The 24,157-nt window shown below is 35.5% G+C and overlaps 1 protein-coding gene across 5 annotated transcripts in view; it reads left to right on the top strand.

The window, feature by feature from the left end:
- LOC143251208 (POU domain, class 3, transcription factor 4-like) overlaps window positions 1–24,157 on the top strand; it is a 91,509-nt gene that overhangs the window by 49,489 nt on the left and 17,863 nt on the right. The window contains exon 2 of one of the 5 annotated variants that reach the window (XM_076502644.1): window positions 10,305–10,880. The exons of the other annotated variants lie outside the window; for them this stretch is intronic. The gene's annotated coding sequence lies outside the window, so the exon portion shown is untranslated. Of the gene's footprint in view, window positions 1–10,304; window positions 10,881–24,157 lie in introns of those variants that run through there. 5 annotated transcript variants of the gene reach the window in all.

The raw sequence follows: 24,157 nt of genomic DNA, 5'->3' as shown, positions 1-24,157 counted from the left end.
TTAATACGATAAATCAACAACGTTATAAAAACATCTCGAAAAGACACAACTGTATACCATATTTCGGCCGGAAATAAGACACATGAAAGGTTTATAATTTTAAAATAAATTAATAATTACCACCAACGCCACAGTTGTAATGAAATACATTCATCTGATTTTATGTGCAACTTCAATAGTATATCGTATACGGGGAAAAAAAATACGGTGTTTAATAAGGGACATTAGTATGATTAAGAATTATGTGGTTTTACAGATTTATAGATATAGTAATGTGTTAGAAAAGTGAGTAACCGTTGTTAAGCTCCTTACTGTCAAGTGGATTTAGAATATTTGATCTCCTACAACAAAAGTACCGTGACTAAAAAGGTATAATCTTCTATCAGTCGCGATAAATACAAGCAAATCGATCGGATACAAATCGACCAAGTACCTTGTTCATAAAAGTTTTGAAACACGTATTCAGCGTGATCTGGAATAAAGATATTTCAAAGATTACACACATTTAGAAGACCGTTGTTATTCCACAAAAAAATACTTGTTATTAAACACGTTTCAAGCGAAGATCAAATTTTAATGTCCGTAAATCCTCACTTCCATACTTCACTCTTGAATCGAAACATTTCCGAAACGTTTCTTTCAGTATTTTAAAGTATTACGAACGTTTCGCGTGGGAAAATATTGAAACAATTTCGAAATGTTTCGGTCAGGATCTCAAAGTATCGTGAACGTTTCGCGTGGGATATTATTGAAACACTTTCGAAATGTTTCGGTCAGGATCTCAAAGTATCATGAACGTTTCGCAGAAGAAATGGTTAGCATTTTATGTTATAAAATTATTTATGTAATTATCGACATAATGTTTTATATATTTTCTAAAGATTCGAGCTCATTGCATCGTAGGATTTGGAATTTTTTAATCTGAAGAGCACTCCATGTATCCATAAGCTAAACAATTGGGTCAGAGACCTGCAGAGGTTCAAACATAGCCGTTTTTTTTTTATTTATTTCGAACTACTTACCAGAGGGATGATAGCTAGCTAGTAGTACACATTGCAATCGAATAAAGGGATTTACTGTCACGTTTATAACACTCAAAGACGAAGTTTCAGGGAGCGTTAAGTATATCACGTTTTGAACCCTGAACCTTCCAGTCGACAGTCTGACAAGTTATCCACTACCTACGCCAGTTAGGCTTAATTACAACTTGGAGTCTAATTTATATTGGTAAAATATAGTTGACTTTAGATTTATAGAATTTTTTTAATTCTTATTTCGAGTTAATGTTTGTCTATTTTTAGTACTAAAAAGTAGGCTAACCGCCGAGCGTCAGAGACTTTTCGACTTAAAATCATACCAGTAAGTGCACATTTTCTGAAGATGGCAAAATGGAAATCAGGTGGAACTTGTTACCCCCCTCTTTTTATCAGAAGAGTATTTGACCTTTGACATTTCCATGGCGAGTGCTAAGTGGAACCTGTGATTCGAAGCACTAATGCCTTAAACCTAATTAAAGTAAACAGTAAACAGTATACTTGAAGGAAACTAAAGTCAAATGAGCTACAAACGTAGAACCTTCCTCTATCATATATATTTTGCTAGTCTTCTCGCCCAACCATATAAGGGTTATAAGTCGGGTTTTGTCAGATAACAGCTTGCGTCGTTTCTCATGTGTACCTTCCTGGGAACCGGTCTGACGCTGGCGACAAGCCTGTCCTGCCTGTGTCAGCCACGGCTGATGAATGTCTAAATTACCCCCATGTTAGAGGTATAACTGCATGTCTCGGTGCATGTCATATGTTTCTGCTCTCATCTGTCCATTTTCGTTATTTTACTTCATAATTTCTTTTATTTATAAACGTTTCACTTTGCGGGTAAGTTTTATTCGAAATTAGCCATCCAAATGCCTCCAGTAAGCTGATAAAAATAATGAAGTATTTAAGCGACTAGAATCTGTTTTCAATATTTCCTGCAAACTTGTTTTAGAAGACGACGCGAACAGAGTTACCTGTCCAACTCCACAACTGTTTGTAAACATTACAGATTTATTCATGGCTCGGCCTGGATAGGTGGTAAGCGCGATCGACTTGAGGGTCACGGGTTCAAATCTCCCTCACACCAAACATGTTCGCCATTTTAGCCGTGGGGTATATATAATACGGAGAACCCCACTACTCGTTGGTCAAATAATAGCCCAAGAGCTAGCGGTGGGTGGTGATTATAGCTGCCTTCCCTCTAGTCTTAAACTACTAAATTAAGGACGGCTAGTGCAGATAGCACTCGTGTAGCTTTGCGCGACATTCACAAAACAAACAAACAGACTTATAGTGTGAATATTTGGAATATTTTGTGTGGCTCCCCTAATTTAAATATAAAATACGAGGTGATTGTTGTGAATTTCTCAGTTTGCATTACTATAATACAATGGAGGAGATTGTTGTGAATTTCTCAGTTTGCATTACTATAATACAATGGAGGAGATTGTTGTGAATTTCTCAGTTTGCATTACTATAATACAACGGAGGAGATTGTTGTGAATTTCTCAGTTTGCATTACTATAATACAACGGAGAAGATTGTTGTGAATTTCTCAGTTTGCATTACTATAATACAATGGTTGTGATTTTTGTGAATTTCTCAGTTTGCATTACTATAATACAATGGAGGAGATTGTTGTGAATTTCTCAGTTTGCATTACTATAATACAATGGAGGTGATTGTTGTGAATTTCTCAGTTTGCATTACTATAATACAATGCAATTTTCGTACTGGCAGAATACAAATTAAATGTTCGAATATGATTTACCACCCACGAACACATCACTGATTAATATTCAAAATAAGTCTGTTAATCGAGAAAGTAAACCCAAAGGACGATTGTGGTACGTTTGTTTGTTTTGAATTTTCGCGCAAACGAGGGCTATTTGCGCTACCCATCTCTAATTTATCAGTGTAAGACTAGAGGGAAAGCGGCTAGTCATCACTACCCATCACTAACTCTTGGGCTACTCTTTTACCAACGAATAGTGGGATTGACTGTCACTTTATAATGCTCACACGGCAGAAAGGGCGAGCATGTTTGGTGTGACGGAGATGCGAACCCGCGATCCTCAGATTACGAGACGAGTGCCCAAAAGACTTGGTCATGACGGGTCGAGATGAAAAGATTGTAGAGAGAAGCGAAGTCGATATGTGTCATTTGTGGGTTTCAGTATGTAATATGGGGTTTGGATTAGAGGGCTCTCAGTTTCTTACATAAGCTTCACCCAAGAGATCATAATTAAAACTTTATTTTTATATGGTTAGTTATTGATATTCGTTGTTTAGGAATATTGTATAAATAAAACACTCACTTCAGTCAGAAAGAGCAGTTCCAGTAACTTTCATTTATCACCGCCCTCTAGCGACGTACGAGGAAAAATATAAATATATTTCTGACTAACCACACACATCTAACAGTGGCTTAGCGGTAAGTCTGAAGGCTTATAACACCAAAACTCAGGTTTCGAGACCTGTTGTGGGTAGAGCACAAATAGTTCTTTGTATAGCATATATGCGATGAGTCTTTATCAGTTACCGCAATATTCGTTTGAACATAATTTAGTAGCGGTCTACATTAGAATAAATGTTGCTACCATATTTCCAATGAATTCCTTATGTTTTACAAATATTCGATGTATCATGAAACATATCAGAAAAACATACTTGCTCTCTGGACTTCCAAAAAATACCACTCAGAAATTGACCGGAAAATAATAAAGGAAATACATTTTTGATTTAAAATGGGTACCAATGATAAAACAGTCAACATAGTTTATTGGTTTGAAAATGTTTCGTTTTTAAAAAACCTTCTCCGTTTCACAGTACAGAGAGCAGTATTTGAGATACCACTGACAAATAATAGTTTAATATTAAGTATGTGCTAGATTTTTATATGAGATATAGAGTAAAAATAACAATTAACATATTGTCAGATTTTTACCTCCACAAGAGATCTCTCACATACAAATTCGCCAATAGGCACCAGCATTCTGGACCAGGCTACCGTTCGGACGAAATAATTCATACATCCTTATAAAAAACCATCAAGGTTCATTTTCAAGACAAGTTTGTATTTCTCATCCAATAGAAACATAGGCCTACATTCACCACTCATAATAACAAAACATATCATTGTATATAATTTCATCAGCTGGTCTTAGAGATAATGTCATCACTTTTACATTAGGCGAAACCCAAAACCCGGAGCGAACGAGCTGTAGTCGAAGGAAAAAAAGGCTGAAAGTTTTTATGAAAAAAGTAAAAATATCCATGAAACTTTTACTCAACTGAACAGTTAAAGTAAAGAAGAAAACCACGAAACTAAGAAAAAGCTGTTCAAACCGTATCTATATACATAATACTGAACAAAGTAATACGAAATTAAGCTTAGGTCCAGTATTACTGAAATAAAACAAGAAATATATATGTATGTAAGTTCTGACACTTTCACGTGTTACCTTCAGTGAAGGAAACAAACGTTGGACTACAGAGGACTGGTGGAAATGTCGAATGTCGTACTCACTTAAATATGTTGTTGATTCCGTAACACTGGTTCTCAAAATTAAAGCTGTAATCAGAAATAAGTGAAATAAACCTGTATATTTATTAAGTAAGTCGTAAGTAAAAAAAAATACTAAAAGTTTATATGAAGAAAATAAAAATATCCATGAAACTTTTGCTCAAATAAACAGTTAAAGAATAGATTTATCAGAGTTCTGAAAAAGATTCCACCATGAGTTCGTCACAATCTTGGAAGAGATGCCATCACGAGTTCATTAGATTCCTGAGAGAGATACCATAACTAGTTCGTCAGAATCCTGAGATATGATCGTAATACGAAGAAGTGTTTTTACCAATTTTTAAGAATATCGAAAGCAACAGATACTGAGAATTTGCTCTGACTAGAACTTAGATTACACTAAAATACTGCGGTGAAGGTATTCAGGTGAAAGATTTGTACACAAGGATTTATTATTACAATATGATTACGTAACGATCCTTATAATAATCCCACCAGGGTGTGTTAGTTTGTTTTGGAATTTCGCACAAAGCTACTCGAGGGCTATCTGTGCTAGCCGTCCCTAATTTAGCAGTGTAAGACTAGAGAGAAGGCAGCCAGTCATCACCACTCACCGCCAACTCTTGGGCTACTCTTTTACCAACGAATAGTGGGATTGACCGTCACATTATAACGCCCCCACGGCTGGGAGGGCGAGCATGTTTGGCGCGACCGGGATGCGAACCCGCGATCCTCAGATTACGAATCGCACGCCTTAACACGCTTGGCCATGCCAGGCCGCCCACCAGGATGTGAAATTCTGGGTATCGGGCTAAGCAGGGCTTATAAGCATGCCACCAGAACGTTATGATAAAAAACGATTCCACTGGTATCCATTTAGGGATATAAGTAGTAAGGCATCATTGATCAAGAAAAATGTTATAGTTACAATTACTCCAGCAAGATCATATTGGAAAAACGACTATTGGAAATCGGATTCATGTAGACTTATGACCAACAATTTATGAATAATGTTATTATAGTACAAGTTCTGATGAACTGGGTCAGCTGGTGTTTTAGTTGTTGTTGTCAGTCTATTGTGATACAATTAATTCATTAAAATTTTTGAATCTCACTTGGAATGTAAGTAATGAAGAATTGGACAGATTAAGACTTTATATGTCGGTGAGCAGCACTATTTGACGAGAATATAAAAGCAACAAATGGTTTAAGGAGTGCCATTATTTACAGATGTCACCAAGAAGACAATAATGAGCTGACAGAGAAATGAATCCATTAAAACCTGAATATTTTACAATTCAATGGTCCCAAAGAAATAGTCGAAGTAGACAAATGAGTATGGAGAAAAAGTTTTAATTTTAAAATTAAATACTAAGTATAGATTAAAAATACGATCTCTGTAGAAAAGTTTACGGTTTGTATATGTCATATTGATTACAGACAAATATGGTTGTCCAAACAGAACACTCATGTTTCACTTACATGAAACTTGTCTAACTATTATTGAGGTTAGAATATGTTTAAATATAAACATGTTTATTTCAGATATAAACGGAATTGAAGAAGTTGTTAAACTTCATATATTGCCTGCAAACTTATCTGTGATATTTGTATTTATAGCAAAGCTGCCAAAGTCAATACTGCCTTTAACACTAAAACTATATTAAAAGTTTTTTTATACGTTTCCACATACAAGGCCTGACATGGCCAGGTGCTTAAGGCACTCGACTCGTAATCTTAGAGTCGCGGGTTCGAATCCCCGTCGCACCAAACATGCTCGTCCTTTCAGCCGTGGGGGCGTTATAATGTCACGGTCAATTCCACTATTTGTGGGTAAAAGAGTAGCCCAAGGGTTGGCGGTGGGTGTTGATGACTAGCTCCCTTCCCTCTAGTCTTATATTGCTAAATTAGGGACGGCTAGCGCAGATAGCCCTTGTGTAGCTTTGCGCGAAATTCAAAACAAACAAACAAACAAACCATGGATATTGTGTACTGCTCAGTTTGTACACTGACAAACAAACATACAAACCATGAATATTGTGTACTGCTCAGTTTGTACACTGTTTTCAACATTATACTTTAAAGGAAACGCTGAAATCAGTTTTTGTACAGTTTAAATAACTAATTGTTGTGTTTTACATTTAACAGTTAACAAATGTGATAACAAATATTGTACTTAAAGTTACAGTTTGACCCTGAAGGTGGAAGATCTACCTTTCAAAAGCGCTCGCTCGCGTTATAGGTTTTTATTCATTTCTATCAGGACTTCTTAAACCTACGTGTTTTTCTAACATTATGAATGATTATTGTAATATATTTTTAATTGATAGAGTATGCCCTAAAATCTCCTGGTGTTGAATGTGAGACAGCTAGTCGCTAACAACATCTGGTGTTTATTACGATGTATCTAGTCTCGAATAACATCTGGTGTTGATTATGAGGTACCTAGTCGCTAACAACATCTGGTGTTGATTATGAGGTACCTAGTCGCTAACAACATCTGGTGTTGATTATGAGGTACCTAGTCGCTAACAACGCCTGATGTTGATTGCGAGACACCTGATCGCTAATGATACCGTCTACGACTGTGATGCTCCTTGTCGCTAATAACACTTAGTGTTGAAATTATGATGTGCCAAGTCGTTAACAACATCTGGTGTTGATTGTGAGACACTTAGTCGCTAACATCCATCAATGTTCTTTATGAGGTATAATTTGAAGACAACATGGATTTCAGAATACACAGAATACGACATACCACTAACTCTTCTACTGACACTGAAACTATACTTAAGGATAGGAACAGACTATGAAATATACAAGATACAGATTTATCTAAAAATTTATTTTTTCACTGTAAACGTTCGTGGTAACTTTGAAATGTTTTGAAATAATCTTCCCGATCAATCAGTGATCAATCACTATTAAAAGTTTTGTTTTTGAATACGAGACACCATATGAAAGGTCAATATAAATAAAGTTATTTTGTGTAACTGTTTCAACTAACGGAAGTAAGTTTGTTTTAAAAAAGGTAGACAACAGAAAGATGTTGTAAGGTTAAACATATTAAAGTGTAACATTGCATGTGTAGAGAACACTTCAGAGAATCTCTTTCTCTCACCGTCCAGCCCATCTGACGAGTTCTAGTATTGAACGAAAGGTCACTTGGGCATTGACTTGCAGGAGACAAAGAGAGACCCTGAACTTCTGTGTTACACGATTCTAATTCTGGATCTAAAATGAACAATTTCAGAAAAACGTGAGAACCACGAAAAAAACAACTGTATTTATATAATATTCATATAATATTTATCACATATTTTAAGCCCCACGAGTTTCTAACTTTTATAGTTAGGTAAAATTACCCATTTTCAAAATAATATACCCAAGACACCGGTGTTTAGAAGAGCACAGATAGCACATTGAAGTACTAAAATATTAGTAGGAGTTTGTTTGTTTTTTTTCTTGTAATTCTAAAGTTGTTTTCTGTAAATTTCTTTGTGTAACGCCTTCCTTAATGGGAGTTCTTTATCCAATTTAATAAGGGTTCTAACAACGACTAGACATACTAATAGTTCAATATAAATCAAGTGAAGGAAAGAAAAATACATGAAATACTGATTAACTTCCACCTGATACGATACACACAGCTTTATATAGTGTTAAATACAAATATTGTTTGACTACCCCCTGATATAATACACACAGGTACCAGCAGTGTTAAACACCAATACTGTTTGACATCCACCTGATATGATACACACAGGTACCAGCAGTGTTAAACACCAATACTGTTTGACTTCCACCTGATATGATACACACAGGTACCAGCAGTGTTAAACACCAATACTGTTTGACTTCCACCTGATATGATACACACAGGTACCAGCAGTGTTAAACACCAATACTGTTTGACTTCCACCTGATATGATACACACAGCTTTATATAGTGTTAAATACAAATATTGTTTGACTACCCCTGATATAATACACACAGGTACCAGCAGTGTTAAACACCAATACTGTTTGACTTCCACCTGATATGATACACACAGGTACCAGCAGTGTTAAACACCAATACTGTTTGACTTCCACCTGATATGATACACACAGGTACCAGCAGTGTTAAACACCAATACTGTTTGACTTCCACCTGATATGATACACACAGCTTTATATAGTGTTAAATACAAATATTGTTTGACTACCCCCTGATATAATACACATAGGTACCAGCAGTGTTAAACACCAATACTGTTTGACTTCCACCTGATATGATACACACAGCTTTATATAGTGTTAAATACAAATATTGTTTGACTACCCCTGATATAATACACACAGGTACCAGCAGTGTTAAACACCAATACTGTTTGACTTCCACCTGATATGATACACACAGGTACCAGCAGTGTTAAACACCAATACTGTTTGACTTCCACCTGATATGATACACACAGGTACCAGCAGTGTTAAACACCAATACTGTTTGACTTCCACCTGATATGATACACACAGGTACCAGCAGTGTTAAACACCAATACTGTTTGACTTCCACCTGATATAATACACACAGGTACCAGCAGTGTTAAACACCAATACTGTTTGACTTCCACCTGATATGATACACACAGGTACCAGCAGTGTTAAACACCAATACTGTTTGAATTCCACCTGATATGATACACACAGGTACCAACAGTGTTAAACACCAATACTGTTTGACTTCCACCTGATATGATACACACAGGTACCAGCAGTGTTAAACACCAATACTGTTTGACTTCCACCTGATATGATATAATACACACAGGTACAAACAGTGTTAAATAACAATACTGTTTGCAATGCATTTGATATGATACACACATATGCTAACATATTTAACTAAAAAGATGTTGACTTCCACGTGATCTAGCACGTACGGACACTGACTCCAGACAAAACTACACGTCATTTCGGTTATTGACGTGTTGGACAATCTCAGCGGGCTTGTGCATTACACACGAGGTTTGCACCTCAACTATTTGTAATCTAATTAATGTTATTCAGTTCTTTGCGGTATCAACTCCCGTATTTAAGTAAAATAAACTGAGCTTTACGAAAAATTCTAGATAAAAACAGACATTTTCACTGGTGAAAAAGAAAATAAACAAAAGAATGAACACCTGAGGTAACAAAAAGTTTCCAGTGTGAAGTTTAATGTGATATAATTCATTCAAATTTGAGTCAGGTTTATATAAAGAAAAGTTCACACAGACATTTCGAAACTGACACCTTTTGACTCAAACCAAATAATTAATTACAACACAAACAAACATAATTCAGATGGTGTTAAGCTTCCCCGCTAGTTTAATTTTTCTCAGGAGTTTCATGTATCATTTATCTAAACTAATATTTTCCTCTCTCCTAAAATATATTTTATTTAATATGGAATACTTTCGTCTACGTATGCGGATACTTACTAGGATCAGTACCCTAATTAATAAATGAACTACATATATGGTTAATTATTAGGATCAGTACCCTGTATATTAAAGGTACTACGTGTGTGGTTAGTACCTTAATTAATAAAGGAACTACATATATGGTTAATTATTAGGATCAGTACCCTATATATTAAAGGGACTACGTGTGTGGTTAGAATCAGTACCCCAATTAATAAAGGAACTATGCTTTTAGATTATATTTTAATATCAGTATTCTGATTCGATTTTTTTCACTTTCTTGCTTCACGGTTGTAGGATCGACATTTTCCATTCGCGTCGTTTCTCAAGTCCAGCTTCATGATATGGATTGAAATTGTTACACAAAGCAGGAGTTTGTTCCTACTTACTGACACACCTGTGTGGTAATCACCTTCCGTGACGCCTCCAGGTAACACAAAAAAGATACGGCGCTCAGGTGTGGCTAAACTCTGCGTGCCTTCACCCGAGAACACGCGTGCCAACCAGACGGAGAGGGTTACTGGTGCCTCACGGCTACAAACGGGTTGCAACATGGGCTCAGTCCAGAAGATAAATCACGGAGTTGTCAAAACGAAATCTTGTTTGAAGCTAGTATGTTATAATCCATCATAAAAAAAACAGACTGCCTCCGGGAAATTGTGTGAGAAACCCCTCCATTGTCTTGACCTTCGCCTGCAGAGGAAGTGAGCTTTAATATTACGGCAGAGGAAGTGAGGAAGTAATATTACTTCTTTTGACAGAAGTCTCGATCTTAAGGCGAAGCGATGATGAGTAAAATAAATGATGAAACCACTTAGAAACGTAAATAATCCTAAAACAAATGACCTCAAACAAATAATCTTAAAACAAATGACCTGAAACAAATAATCCTAAAACAAATAATCTTAAAACAAATAATCCTAAAACAAATGACCTAAAACAAATAAACCTAAATCAAATGAGCTTAAAACAAATGATCTTAAAACAAATGATCTAAAACAAATAGTCCTAAAACAAATGACTTAAAACAAATAATCTTAAAACAAATAATATTAAAACAAATGACCCCCACGGTCTTCTATTCTTTATATTTCTGGATGGGAGGGACTTTTTTGTTTTCTATTTGGAGCAAAGCTATAATTGTTACAAACTTTGACAGTAGCGTAAGTGAAGTTCAGAAACGAATTAGAGATCCCCAAGAACAAACTCAAAGTTTCTTCTTTTGAACTTGCCAAGGGTGAAAATCCATTTTTATGTTTTGATGAATCACTGTGTGATAACACAGTAAAAAGTCACCAAACATTACAGACAGTTTCGATTGAACTTTGTATAATAACACAGTAATAAGTCACAAAACATCACAAATAATTTGTTTCTGACTGCCAAAAAATAACTTCGTTGTCTCTTATTCGTGAGAATGTGAGTGGAACAAACGACTGGTTTGGTTTGGTTTGAATTTCGCGTAAAGTTACACGAGGGCTATCTGCACTAGCCGTCCCTAAATTAGCAGTGTACGACTATAGAGAAGGTAACCAGTTATTAACACCCACCGAAAACTCTTGGGCTACTCTTTTTATCAACGAACAGTGGGATTGACTAAATCCTGAATGTTTACCTTATAACGCCCCTAGGGCTGAAAGGGCGAACATGTTTGGTATGACAGTGATTCGAACCTGCGACCCTCAGGTCACGAGTCGAGCGCCTTACCCACCTGGTCATGCTGAGCCAAAATCCATCGCCCCAACGGAACAAACGAAACCAAATTTGTTTTGTATACAGAATAGATGTTCAACAATTACAGATATAATTTATCTGTGTTGTGTCCATCTCAGACGTGGAGACCCGTTATGAGCCCTCAGACCATCTGTTGACATTTTTAAATATTAATGTTGGTGTGTTTTGGTTGACACAGTTTTCAGACACAAGAACTGTTTTATCACAACGCCAGAAACTCTAACACTTTAATGTTAACACCTGTTAATGGTAAAATGTAACAGCTAGTGCAAAGATGAAAACCTCAAATGTTTTAACAATTATTTCCTAAACACTGTTCAACGTTCGTCTTATCTGAATGAATTTAAGCCATCACCAGTTTACTTAGAAACCAAAAGTGTTTTAGATGCTTGGCTAGATGCCAGTCAATGCGTTGATACCTTACTTCAGAGCGGTCATTGATTTGTGCTTAAATCAGTAGTCAATAATTTCACTGCTGAGCTGACTAACAAATATCTCTTGCACTCTACCCAGTGGTACGGCGGAATGTCTACGGACTTACAACGCTAGAAACCGGGTTTCGATACCCGTGGTGGGCAAAGCACGAATAGTCTTTTGTGTCGCTTTGGCTTAACTATTACAAACAAGCAAATAACTCCTTTGTTTTTATCACTCATGAGGCAGAACATAACAGAACCTTTGCAATAAATGAGACGGTGAACACGTCCCTTAGGCATCAAATAGGCCTGCCCAATGTTGGTTCCAACAATAATGTAGTAATGGTTCTAATCTCTGGTTCGGTCTGACCTTACGATGCCTTAGAAAACAGTCCATTAACCACCAGTATAATTTCCGAACAAAACATCTGGTTGGAGCGACACTCAACAAGTCTACACGGTGTCATTATATGATTGCTAATGTTTAGCCTTACCAAATTATATCACAAACCACACGGCTCGAGCAGTAAGTTCTGTATTTAGAGGGGCTGGTTAAGTTGGCTGTAGACAGTTGTTTGGAAGTCGTAACGCCCCATTACATTTCTCGAATGTCAGGTAAATCTTCTTATTAACTTCGCGCGCTTTATAGTCGGGTGGTTATGTTTTGCTACGTTTTTTTTTATTGTAAAGCAGCTGTTATAGTGTCTTCCTATCTTTGTAATTTTTGACAGTTGCTGATAGTTTTAGTATTTTCATTAACATGCAATAAATCATTAAAGTCGTGACAGCAGGAGTAATGAACAAAAATATGTAATTATACGGATACACCAAGAATGATTCTGGGGTCAGAAGTGTCAGGAAGAGGACTTTGTACAGATAGAAAGGCCAGGGCGCTCGACTCGCAATCTGAAGGTCATGTGTTCGAATCCCCGTCACGCTAAACATGTTCGGCCATTCAGCTATGGAGGACGTTATGATGTAACACTCAATCCTACTGTTGGTAACAGAGTAGCCCAAGACTTGGTGACGGGTGGTGATGATTAGCTAGCTGCCTCCCTGTAGATTATAACTTCACAAATTAGGGATTGTTAGCGGAGATAATCCTCTAGTAGCGTTAAGCGAAATTCAACAAGACAGCCAAACCTAAATTGATGCTTGAAATTAAATGTTATTTTCATCGAAATAAATGGATTATAAATGAATCAAATAAAAAATGCATTACTGTATGTTATCAAAGAATAAAATCTGTTTCAGGTTTTCAATGTTCTAATTAATAGTGAGATATATTTTCAAACTATTATACACTATATATTAAAAACATTTGTTAATGAACTGAATGTCCTATTTCTGTACAAGGAATTTATTATTTATTATCTGTTGAGTCCACCGAAGGTTTGGTTTTCTTTCGAATTTCGCGCAAAGCTACACGAGTGTTATCTGCGCTAGCCGTCCCTAATTTAGAAGTGTAAGGCTAGAGGAAAGGCAGCTAGTCGTCACCGCCCACGCCAACTCTTGGGCTACTCTTTTACCAATGAATAGTGGGATTGACCGTCACATTATAACGCCCCCAGGGCTGAAAGAGCGAGCATGTTTGATGTGCGGGAACTGTATCTTCAACCCTCAGATTACGAGTCGAGTGCCTTAACCACCTGGCCATGCCGGGCCTTCCAACGAAGGAAAACGTAGATTTTAATTAATGTTTAAAGTTTCTTACTTTGCACGAAATTCAAAGTTACAAGAGAGATATCTGCGATAGCCGTTTTTATTTAACATTGTAAGACTAAAGGGAAGGCAGCTAGTCATCACCACCCACCGCCAACTCTTGAGCTACTCTTTTACCAACGAATAGTAGGATTGGTCTTAACCTTATTATGCCCCACGTCTGAAAGGGCGAGCAGTCTGGTATGACGGAGTTTCCAGCCCGTGACCCTCAAATAATGAGGGAAGCGACCTAACCACCTGACTATGCCAGGCCTAAATATATTCAAAATTATATGAGTATCCATTCCTTGGAGTGAGGACAAGTAAGACATAGAGATGTGTTATTTAGACTTTTAATTCATAGTACATGTGGATAAGTTTTTGTGATTACATTTACGTATCGTGTCTTGTTATCTCCACAAATATTAACTTAAACAGATTTAATTTTGCACACATTTAGCCTTCAACTACTTAACTCTACAGGATAGAAAAGCGAGGTCTTCAGATTGACTTTTATTAACGTTGACAGCCCGTGTCATACGATATTTGTTAACTTTGACATCCCGTGTTATGCGGTATTTGTTAACTTTGATATCCCGTGCTATACGGTATTTGTTAACTTTGATATCCCGTGCTATACGGTATTTGTTAACTTTGGTATCCCATGCTGTACGGTATTTGTTAACTTTGATATCCCATGCTGTACGGTATTTGTTAACTTGTAATATTGTGAGTAGTCTAATATTAATTTAATATATTCCGTGTACGGTCTCACCTTCTAAGGAGACAAAACCTGTTCATAATTATTCTATATCTATACTGGCTAAAATATCATCTACTAATCTGACAGGACCTAGTCATAAATATTGTTACCGTAACTGTTAAATCCATGAAATAAAAGTCATAATACAAACACGATTACACATATATGTATTCAACACTTCTAAGTAAAATATTAAATTACTGAATTAAATTACTTAATTATTTATTTTTAAAAATACGTTTTTTTAAACGTTCCACTTTTTTGCACACTAGGGTGCGTGTGTTGCCACCACATGCAATTTGTGTTGTCTTTGTGTAGACGTCACGTACTGCAAGTTAATAACGGCATTAAAATATCTGTTGTTTTATTACTTTAATTATTTACGGTATTTAAATAGATGTTTTTTTTTCTTAGCCAAAAGTGTGACTTTTTTTTTTGTGACTTCATTTCCTTTCACCATTCTGTCTACAGTCTCACCATCTAAGTTTACGTGATCAAATAATAACAATTCTATAAGTACAGGAAGTCGTATCTTCGTCAAGACGTGTGTTGTAATTTATCTTAGAAATGTGTACCTTTAGAAGCCCTTTCTTTGACTAATTTTCATATTCACGCAAGTATCTAGAGACGTGAATCGTGATTTTCTTGGTAGAAGTCTACACTGAACCTCTCTTCTGCAAGGGTGTCCAAATCTTCCACCCCTACATGAAGAGGTGGATGGTTGTGGACTTGTGGACTTTTATTTCAAGAATTGGGAGACTCAGATTACAGATTTTACTAACTGATTCGACTCCCAGTACAAAGAACTTTAGTGAATAATAATGGCTGTAGGTCACACATCGAGAGCAGTTTTATATTGTAAAAGAACTTTAAACAAGTTTATCCGTACCCTCATCGTGTATTCTTTGTATCGAATGTATTTTCGTATTTTAAAAAGTTTTCAAAGTAAGTGTATGAATATAATCTTACGTTTCTCTGTCACATACTAAATATTACTGTCTGTATTTCGTGTATTCTCAATAAAAACAGTCACAAGAAATAGTATTTTAATAGATAATTATCGAAGATAAGAACACTATATATCTACTATAAGATAAGAACAGTATATATCTACTGTAAGATAAGAACACTATATATCTGCTATATGATAAGAACACTATATATCTGCTATATGATAAGAACACTATATATCTGCTATATGATAAGAACACTGTATATATCTACTATAAGATAAGAACACTATATATCTACTATAAGGTAAGAACAGTATATATCTACTATAAGGTAAGAACAGTATATATCTACTGTAAGATAAGAACAGTATATATCTACTGTAAGATAAGAACACCATATATCTACTATAAGATAAGAACACCATATATCTACTATAAGATAAGAACACTGTATATCTACTATAAAATAAGAACACTGTATATCTACTATAAGATAAGAACACTATATATCTACTATAAGATAAGAACACTATATATGTACTATAAGATAAGAACACTGTATATCTACTATAAGATAAGAACACTATATATCTGCTCTATGATAAGAACACTATATATCTGCTATAAGATAAGAAGACTATATATCTACTATAAGATAAGAACACTATATATCTACTATAAGATAAGAACACTGTATATCTACTATAAGATAAGAACACTATATATCTGCTCTATGATAAGAACACTATATATCTGCTATAAGATAAGAACACTATATATCTACTATAAGATAAGAAGACTATATATCTACTATAAGATAAGAACACTATATATCTACTATAAGATAAGAACACTGTATATATCTACTATAAGATAAGAACACTATATATCTACTATAAGATAAGAACACTATATATCTACTGTAAGATAAGAACACTGTATATCTACTATAAGATAAGAACACTGTATATCTACTATAAGATAAGAACACTGTATATCTACTATAAGATAAGAACACTATATATCTACTGTAAGATAAGAACACTATATATCTGCTATATGATAAGAACACTATATATCTGCTATAAGATAAGAACACTGTATATATCTACTATAAGATAAGAACACTGTATATATCTACTATAAGATAAGAACAGTATATATCTACTGTAAGATAAGAACAGTATATATCTACTGTAAGATAAGAACAGTATATATCTACTGTAAGATAAGAACACTATATATCTGGTATAAGATAAGAACACCATATATCTACTATAAGATAAGAACAGTATATATCTACTATAAGATAAGAACTGTATATATCTACTATAAGATAAGAACAGTATATATCTACTATAAGATAAGAACACTATATATCTGGTATAAGATAAGAACACTATATATCTACGTATATGTACGCATTCATTATTGAGTATTTTATTCAAGACAATGAACGAATAACGTGTTTAGTTAATTTGTTATTCATCCTCGTTTGTAAAGAGTTCGTAACGAATACTCTCGTGCAAAGTTCGGGACGTTCAACTCTAGCAAAAGGAGCGTATAAATCACGCACGGAAATTTAAATTTAAAAATGAACACGTTTCAAAAATTGCGGTAGATGTATGACCAGCATTAAGTAATATATTAACAACAATTTAATATAGTAAGATATTGCTTGTTTGTGTGTTTGTTTTGAATTTCGCGCAAAACTACACGAGGAGTATCTGCTCGAGGTGCTTCTAATTTCGCAGCGTAAGACTAGACAGAAGGCAGTTAGTCATCACCACCCACCGCCAACTCTGGGGATAGTCTTTTACCAACGAATAGTGGGAATGATCGTAACAATATAACGCCCCTACGGCTGAAAGGGCGAGCATGTTTTGTGTGACGGGGATTCGAACCCGCGACCCTCAGATTACGTGTCGAACGCCTTAACAACCTAGCAATGTCGGGCCAAGTAAAATATCATCTCCAATATATACACGAGTAGATCATACGGGTTGCGGTGAAGGACGCACAATAGAACGCACGTGTAGAAAGAAGTAATAAAAAAAACTTTCCTCACCACTGAAATAAACAATCAGAATACCAGTTTGGTTTCTTTTACATAAATGACTTAAATTCGAAGAAAATGTCTATTTTAAGCCACGGTTCAAATGTTTAATTTCTATATACATAAAGAATCTTTCGAAATGAAAACCTAGCTTTTAAACTTATATGCATAAAAACCTCTGGGATGGTTAGAATAAAAAGAACAAGCGCTCGTACACAAATATATGTAATACAGAATTAAGAACACGTTTACGTTTGTGTTAAACGAAATACAGATGTCGCCCTGTAGGATTGAAAACCGTAGAACTGACTTCCCGATGAAGACTTCTTCTTTCTTTTGGTTTGGTGTGGCTTGTTTTGAATTTCGCGCAAAGCTACACGAGGACTATCTGCGCTAGCTGTCCCTAATTTAGCAGTGTAAGACTAGAGGGAAGGCAGCTAGTCATCACCACCCACCGCCAACTCTTGGGCTACTCTTTTACCAACGAAAAGTGGGATTGACCGTCACATTATAACGCCCCCACGGCTGAGAGGGCGAGCATGTTTGGCGCGACTCGGGCGCGAACCCGCGACCCTCAGATTACGAAGCGCACGCCTTAACGCGCTAGGCCATGCCAGGCCCCGGGGTCTCTTTTAACCGCAAGAATAACCGTTTGAAGTAAGATCGAATTTTTGTTCAAATTAGATGAAACCTCATTTCCATCTGACATAGAAAGCTGTATATATCATTAAGTTGTAAGAAGTGAGCAAAAATCATTCTAAGTACAGAGAAATGTCACTCAGTTTAACATGAAAATGTGTTACAAGTCTTATATGTAGGACACATCATTATTGGAAACTTTCACCATTTACATCGTAAGTGGACTATTGTTCTAAATAATAATTCATTCTATTCTTTATCCAGTTAATATATTACAAGTATAAACACGCGATCAGAGTACTGTACCAGGAAAACTGAGCTCTCAGTATGTACGACAAACTGTCTGACACAGATAGCTCCCTTTCCCGGTAGCTTAACTCTATTCTTAGGAGCCTAGAACGCTAACAATCGGATATCGAAACCAGTGGTGGGCAGTGTACAAATATCCTAGTTGTATAGCTTTGTGACAACCTACAAACAAACAGACACTGAGAGAACGTGTTTGTTTCAGATATTGTAAAAAGCTGCACAAGGGCCCTCTGCGCTAGCTATTCTCCATTAAATAGTGATATTTGACCGTTTCTCTTATAACGCACCAAAGGCTTTCAAGTGTAAGGTACGATTTTATATTGAGGGATGCAAACCGTGGACCATCGGATTGATAGTCTGCCACGTTAACCACTACGCAACTCCCTGTCTAACTGAGAAAGAAGTTTCGTTAACAAAAACCAATCCTTTTCTTATTTTTCTTTTAATTCTTCGGTCTATTACATTCTTATCTCCAGCATGAGCAGGTGGTTAGGGTGCTTGACTCGTAATCTGAAGGTCGCGAGTTCAACTCCCCGTCCTACCAAACATGCTCACTCTTTATGTCGTGGGGGCGTTATAACTAAAGCTCAATTCCACTATTCGTTTGCAAAAGAGTATCCCAAGAGTTGGCGGAGGGTAGTAATGACATGTTGTTTTCCTTTTAATTTTTCACTGTTAAACTTCGGACAACTAGTACAGACAGCCTTTGTGTAGCTTTGCTTGAAATTTGTTATTTCATAACTCCTAACACCCATTTTAATATTTCATAACTCCTAATATCCATTTTAATATTTCATAACTCCTAAAACCCATTTTAATATTTCATAACTCCTAACACCCATTTTAATATTTCATAACTCCTAACACCCATTTAATATTTCCTTCACATAATTGCAACAAAATGGTTTTCAACCACCCTACCTAAGCCTTTTTTTTCCTCATTAATCATTAATTGTGAGGTCCATATATTTTATCATACCTGAGGAATTTGATGTTCTTGCTTCTGATCTTCATTGTCAGAACGTATGGTACGCATCTCCAATCTTGAGGGTATACATCAAATTTATATTGTCAGGATATACGTACACTTTTGTCTCCAATCATTAAGGGTATGTTTCACATATATAGCCATTAGAAGTAATTTTTTATATCTCTATCGTCAGAACGTTTACTTCGAAAATTACCCACCAAGAGGTATGCTTGGGATCTGTTTTAGATCTCCGCCTATAACTGGATGTAATTCGGATCTTCAACCTTTAGGAGGTAAGCTTCGGATCTGCTTTAGATCTCCGCCTATAACTGGATGTAATTCGGATCGTCAACCTTTAAAAGGTATGCTTTCAGATCTTGAACCTTCAATTATCAGAAGGTATATTTCACACTTCATCTGTCACGGGATCTGCTTCGAATCTTTAATCGCCAGGATGTAAGCTTTACACATAATCCGGATGTTGTTTTTGCTTACCATCATGATAAATCTGCCAAATACTGCGATGAAGAAGTGGCAGAAGCGATTAAATGAATACTTTAATATACATACAACCATTAACTGTAAGAAGCTTCTTACCTGTTGTAAGTTCCGCCTTTTGTAGACTCACCGTTTTAAAAACTACCCACTTATGCTGTAAATACGTACACATAATATAATAAAAATTTCATATTCAAGGACTTTTTTGGTTTAGAAAACTATTATCCAAACTGTGATTTATTCTCTTGATGTGATGTTTTTCTATGCACACACTCGGACAACAACACCAACGACTTCCAGAGCGGATTTAACTTCGATGACCCCTGTAGGCTTTACATTTGGGTTGTTACAAGATTACGAAAGGGTGTGTCAGGTTCTAGAGGAAGTGACGATCAAATAACCTTGTTTCACGTGCAAACTCTGTTTTGGGCGGAAACTGAGGCGGAGATCGTCATCAACAGTACGTTCTTCAAAAAAACAAGGAACTTCTGTGTTTTTCTTACAAACAATAGCTTGTTTGTAGGTGTCAGTTTATCTCTCCTCCTCTCACTTCTGCGAATCCCCCCTATTTTTCTAAAGTACTGCATGAAACATTTTCTAGTAAATAGTATAGTTACTACATACAAAAGTTACCTAAATCAGGCATGGTAAAACTGTTATATCCGGAACGTTAAAAGTTGCCTGCATCTATTATATTTAGAAACGTTTTAAAATACACATACACACTTCCTGCTAAGTGCATTATTACCAAAAGTAGGAAGGACAGTTTGTGAAGTAAGAAAAGACTGATTTCAAATAAGGCCCGTTATGACCAGGGGGTTAGGACGCTCGACTCGCAATCTAAGGGTTGCGGGTTCGAATCCCAATCACACCAAAACATGCTTGCTTTTCAGCCGTAAAGGGCATTATAAAGTTACGGTTAATCTCACTATTTGTTTTTAAAAAAATAGCCCAAGAGTAAGAGGTGGGTGATGCTAACTAGCTGCCTTCCATCTAGTCTGATACTTCTAAATTATGGACGGCTATCTTAGACAGCCCTCGTGTGGCTTTGCGCGAAATTCAAAACAAAAAAACAACAACAATAAACAGTAACTAACACGTAAGGTATCACTATTATTGAAAGTAGAAAATAACATCCTAGCCTAAGGTAATATTCGTTTCAGTTCCTGATATGCAAGATATTACTGAAGGTAGGAAAAGACTTATTACATCAAAATTTGCAATAATCAGGATAATATAAGTCTCAAATGGAAGCACAAGTCCATATAAGCATGCGCAACAGCGATTTTTGTAAAAATTCATTTCCCAAAATATTTCATGAAAAATATGCAATGACGTAATAGTTTCTACAGATCGAATAATGTATTTTTCCTTATTTCAATATGGTAACTGGTAACCTTTTTTGGTGCTGGTTGTCAAAGTTAAACGTATTTTACTTTTAAGCTCACTGCTTGTCTCTTTCTTTAAGTTGGGTGTTAATAGATTTTTGTAGGGTGTTTATTTGGAAGTTTGAAGTTGTCAACGCCACCTAGCGGTCTCTAGCTTGAAGTTCTTGCAACGACTGTCAGTTGCCTCCGGCAAAGTTAGTTCTCCTCCAATCTCGTGGATAAAACGAGAGTTGATACAGCCATGCTTACCCGTCACTTTAAGTCTACAACTATTGAAATTATAACCTTGACAACAAACATCAACTCGAGAACACCGGATGGATGTGATGGACGACAGAAGTTATATTTTTTCTTGACATCCTTTATAGTACAATGTCATCTCAACATCATACACAGAACTTACTTATAGCAGAATGTTTCTTATGTTTATTTATCTTAGCATTGCACATATAACATTTACATGGTAAACATTCCACATAGAACGTTTGTATATTACATATTGTTAAATGTTATTTCTTGTTATCTGAACTTAGTACATAGAACGTTTATATATTACATATTGTTAAATGTTATTTCTTGTTATCTAAACTTAGTACATTGAACGTTTATATATTACATATTGTTAAATGTTATTTCTTGTTATCTGAACTTAGTACATAGAACGTTTATATATTACATATTGTTAAATGTTATTTCTTGTTATCTAAACTTAGTACATTGAACGTTTATATATTATATATTGTTAAATGTTATTTCTTGTTATCTGAACTTAGTACACAGAACGTTTATATATTACATATTGTTAAATGTTATTTCTTGTCATCTAAACTTAGTACACAGAACGTTTATATATTACATATTGTTAAATGTTATTTCTTGTTATCTGAACTTAGTACATAGAACGTTTATATATTATATATTGTTAAATGTTATTTCTTGTTATCTGAACTTAGTGCGTAGAACGTTTATATCTTATATATTGTTTTCTAAATGTAGTACACAGAACACTTATATATTATATATTGTTATTTTAACTTAGTGCATGGAACGTTTATATATTATATATTGTTAAATGTTACATGGTGTGACCTGAACCTATTATTATATTGTATGGTGTTACCGGTTGTTACGTCAGTTTCGTATACATAACTTTTATACATTAGAATTTCATGTAATCTTTAAAATAATTTCAAAGTAGCTTTCTTAAACTATGCTCTACTGTTAAAGCACTTTCCTTTGCTATTGTAAACCCTTTAAGGACCTTATAAAACCATCTACAAAAACGTTCACAGGATTTTGCCAAACTTTATAAATGGTTTCATATCTAATACGTATTAGTTTATTACATGAAATGTAGCAAGTAGAATCGTGGGCTCGAATCCTGTTTGTGATCTACTCAGAATGTAACTCCTCCTCTTTCATGTCAGTCGCTGATACGGGACGAGCTATTTTTGATGATGTCTACTGTCGCGTGATGACACACAATATATTTATTACCAACTAATTAACTCAGAAAACCTGAGCAGAAGGATAAAAAAAAACGATTTTCGCATTGAGAAAAAAAAACTTGGTTAGCATTAGCAAGTAAACTTATCTCTTGTTTCCAGAACTTAATTAAACAAGACTAATTTCCAGGAGATCTTGTGTAACAGGGGTTAAGCTGTACTGTTATTCAAAGTATTCGTAGTATTCAAAGTAGCCGTCCCTAATTTAGCAGTGTAAGACTAGAGGGAAGGCAGCTAGTCATCATCACCCACCGCCAACTCTTAGACTACTCTTTTACCAACGAATAGTGGGATTGTTCGTAACATTATAACCCCCCAGGGCTGAAAGGGCGAGCATATTCGAACCCGCGACCCTCGGATTACGAGTCGAACGCCTTAACCCACCTGGCCATGCCGGGCCGATAAGAACTTACACCACGCGGGATTGCGAGTCGAGTGCCTTAACCAACAAGCCATGCCGGGCCATCATGCCTGAAGAATAGTATTAAAAGAATCACGTTTATAATGCGGATAAACACGGCTTGCATATCGAGATACAAGGCCCTCGTCAGATAATTATGAAAGTTTTAGTCTCCCCAGTGAGAACCAGAGAAAATTCCGAATGTCTACTTGTTTAGAATTCTATGTACGTATTTAACACGTCAAGAAGTACAGGCATCTATCGTCGCTTATGACATCTTTATCGGATGCAGTTATGTCAGGTTTCAATCAAAATGTTGAGTGCAAGGAAATTTGACAGCTTCAACGTCGCGTGTGAGGTTCATTAGAAACCAACAACAGAATGACTGATGGTAGTTCGAACGATAAGTGTCCAGAGTACGATGATACGTTTAACCAAGTAACACACATCCTTATTGGTCAGAAATATCTCATATCATCAACAACTGAATCATCTATAACAGTAAAAGATATTGGGAAAAACATGTTCCAAAATAACTTTCATAAACGGAGTTAATGAGAAAATCCCACTTGTGACTTCAATATAGAATATTCAAAGATAATTACTAAAAAATATATGATTTCACTGATAAATACAACGACTTCAAAACAAAGTCTAAAAAATGTGTTGAAAATAAAAATCACAGATTACTGTAATATATATACATCTCTTTTAATGTAATTGTGAATATGTGAAGGTAAAACTCTTAAGTGAAGTATTATAAGAAAAGAACTGCTTGAAACTATTTACCAGATTTCTGAAGTGGTGAGTGACATTGT

This window comes from Tachypleus tridentatus, chromosome 5 (genome assembly GCF_004210375.1).
Source record: "Tachypleus tridentatus isolate NWPU-2018 chromosome 5, ASM421037v1, whole genome shotgun sequence".
In the NCBI taxonomy this organism is placed as follows: domain Eukaryota; kingdom Metazoa; phylum Arthropoda; class Merostomata; order Xiphosura; family Limulidae; genus Tachypleus; species Tachypleus tridentatus.
This window is presented reverse-complemented; position numbering and strand designations above follow the sequence as displayed.